At 40.6% G+C, this 3,098-nt stretch overlaps 1 non-coding gene across 1 annotated transcript; it reads left to right on the top strand.

Moving 5' to 3' along the window:
* The first annotated feature begins 1,155 nt into the window (after nucleotides 1–1,155).
* On the top strand, nucleotides 1,156–1,263 carry LOC148545153 (small nucleolar RNA R71). Its single transcript, XR_015901193.1, has one exon. It is a non-coding gene; the product is annotated as a small nucleolar RNA R71 (small nucleolar RNA).
* The last annotated feature ends 1,835 nt before the right edge of the window (nucleotides 1,264–3,098 follow it).

The following is a 3,098-nucleotide window of genomic DNA, read 5'->3' as shown; positions in this document are numbered from 1 at the left end:
CATGTTGCCTATGGTACAAGGTATTACGGACTTTCCAGGATCCTGTTTCTTCTGAGGTAATGTCAGTTGATCCAGATCACTTAGTTCATTGGTGAACAAGGGAGGTTCATCTTCCCAAGTCTCAATACCAAATAATTTGGCATTCAGCTTCATGATTGGACCAAGGTACTTGGTAACTTGCTCTTCAGTAACATCCTCATTCTCTTCAGAAGATGAATACTCGTCAGAGCTCATGAATGGCATAAGGAGGTTCAATGGAATCTCTATGGTCTCTAGATGAGTCTCAGATTCCTTTGGTTCCTCAAAGGGAAACTCCTTATTGATCACTGGACGTCCCAGGAGGTCTTCCTCACTGGGATTTACGTCCTCCCCTTCCTCTCCAGGTTCGGCCGTGTCGACTATGTCAATGGCCTTGCACTCTCCTTTTGGATTTTCTTCTGTATTGCTTGGGAGAGTACTATGAGGGATTTCAGTGATCCTTTTACTCAGCTGGCCCACCTGTGCCTCCAAATTTCTAATGGAGGACCTTGTTTCATTCATGAAACTTACAGTGGCCTTAGATAGATCAGAGACTAAGTTTGCTAAATTAGAGGTATTTTCTTCAGAGTTCTCTATCTGTTGCTGAGTGGATGATGGAGAAGGTTTACTATTGTTAAACCTATTTCTTCCACCATTATTAAAGCCTTGTTGAGGCTTTTGTTGATCCTTCCATGAGAGATTTGGGTGATTTCTCCATGAGGGGTTATAGGTGTTTCCATAAGGTTCATCAATGTAATTCACCTCTACTATTGTAGGGTTTTCAGGATCATAAGCTTCTTCTTCAGAAGATGCCTCTTGAGTACTGTTGGATGCAGCTTGCATTCCATTCAGACTCTGAGAAATCATATTGACTTGCTGAGTCAATATTTTATTCTGAGCCAATATGGCATTCAGAGTATCAATTTCAAGAACTCCCTTCTTCATAGGCGTCCCATTACTCACAGGATTCCTCTCAGAAGTGTACATGAACTGGTTATTAGCAACCATGTCAATGAGTTCTTGAGCTTCTGCAGGCGTTTTCTTTAAGTGAATGGATCCATCTGCAGAGGTATCCAATGACATTTTAGCTAATTCAGACAGACCATCATAGAATATGTCCAGGATGGTCCATTCTGAAAGCATGTCAGAAGGACGCTTTTTGGTCAGTTCTTTGTATCTCTCCCAAGCTTCATAGAGGAATTCACCTTCTTTCTGTCTGAAGGTCTGAACATCCACTCTAAGCTTACTCAACTTTTGAGGAGGAAAGAACTTGGCTAAGAAAGCCTTGACCAGCTTATCCCAAGAGTTCAGGCTATCGTTAGGTTGAGAGTCCAACCATATTCTAGCTCTGTCTTGATGCACGGAAAACTTGTCTCTCAACAAATCTCCCTTCGGCAAGTGTACCGAAGTTGTCGTCAAGTAAAAAATCACAATAGAGTGAGGTCGAATCCCACAGGGATTGATTGATCAAGCAACTTTAATTAGAAGAATGTTCTAGTTGAGCGAATCCAGAATTTGGGTTGAAAGTTGCAGAAAATAAAATGGCGGGAATGTAAATAACAGAAAAGTAAATGCTAGAACTAAAGGACTGGAAGTAAATGACTGAAAATAAATTGCAGAATTGTAAATGGGAATGGGGGATTTGCTCATAAAAGTAAATCGCAGAAATTAAAGAGAATGGGTGAGATTAGAGATGGGGAGTTCATTGGGCTTAGGAGATGTTGCAATTCTCCGGATCAAGTTCATTTTCATCTCTTCCTGAATCAATGCACTCATTGATCTCCTTGGCAATCTTAAGTGATTGAATTACAATTCCTTGCAATTCAATCTCTCAAATCTTGATCAATAGCCAATTCCTTGGTCAATTGCTCATGAGAAGAGATGAAGTATGGTTTCTGATTATACCACATGCATTTCCCAAACCAAGTATTGAGAGGGTTACAGTCACATACCCATCCAAACCCAATTTGGTCCAGCATGAGAAAGCATTTCTAGCTTGATCTCTTCATTCCTCTTCCAAGGTTCAAAAGAGATCCAAGTTTGAATAGCTTCTCTTCCAAGATAACTACTCAATTGGATGAAGATCGAAAGCTTTCAAGTAAAATCAAGAGGAAAGATAGAAGAAGAACAATGAAAATTAGTATTGATCTATCAAATTACAACAGAGCTCCCTAACCCAATGAAAGGGGTTTAGTTGTTCATAGCTCTTGAAAATGAAAACAAAGATGGAGAATACATCCTAAAACTAGAAATTGCAAAGAAAGTAAAATACAGAGAGTGGTTCTTCAGCCTCCAGAACTCTTTTACAATTCAAAGCTACTCCTATATATACTACTCTTCTCAGCTTCTAGTTCACTCTTCAAGTTTTGGGCCTTTGGATCTTGAGTTTGAAGCAGTTTATTTCTTTATTTGGGCTTGGCTTTACTTGCAGATAGAAAGTGCGGAGTAGGCAGAGACTTAAGCTCAGGGCGTAAGGAGTGTTAATTATTTAGTGAAAGTCCAAGTTCGGGAACGTTAGTGACACTTAACATTGTCACTAACGTTCCAATGCACCCCTTTTGCCTTACGTTAAAACCCACGTTAACTAGGTTAACGTGGCTTTTAACGTTCTCTTGTCAATCTTCGAGAACGTTAGTGACACTAAACGTTGTCACTAACGTTCCAGTGTGCCCCTTCTTGCTTCATGTTAAAGCTCACGTTAACTAGGTTAACGTGGCTTCTAACGTGGCCTTTGCCATCCTTCGAGAACGTTAGTGACATTCAACATTGTCACTAACGTTCCAATGTGCCCCTAGGTCTCACGTTAGAGTCCACGTTAACTAGGTTAACGTGGCTTCTAACGTGGCCATCTTTTAGCCATCCCAACGTTAGTGACAATGTTGAGTGTCACTAACGTTGGCTCATCTTTCATTTCTCATCGTTAGCTTCCACGTTAACCAAGTAAACGTGGAAGTTAACGTGACTCTTGGGGGTTGTGTGGTTGCTTCAACGTTAGTGACAATGTTGAGTGTCACTAACGTTGTCGACAACTCTTCATTCTCTACGTTAGTTCCCACGTTAACCAAATTAACGTGGGAGTT

The sequence above is a fragment of the Arachis ipaensis genome, chromosome B9 (genome assembly GCF_059453495.1).
Source record: "Arachis ipaensis isolate K30076 ecotype BB chromosome B9, ASM5945349v1, whole genome shotgun sequence".
NCBI lineage: Eukaryota > Viridiplantae > Streptophyta > Magnoliopsida > Fabales > Fabaceae > Arachis > Arachis ipaensis.
This window is presented reverse-complemented; position numbering and strand designations above follow the sequence as displayed.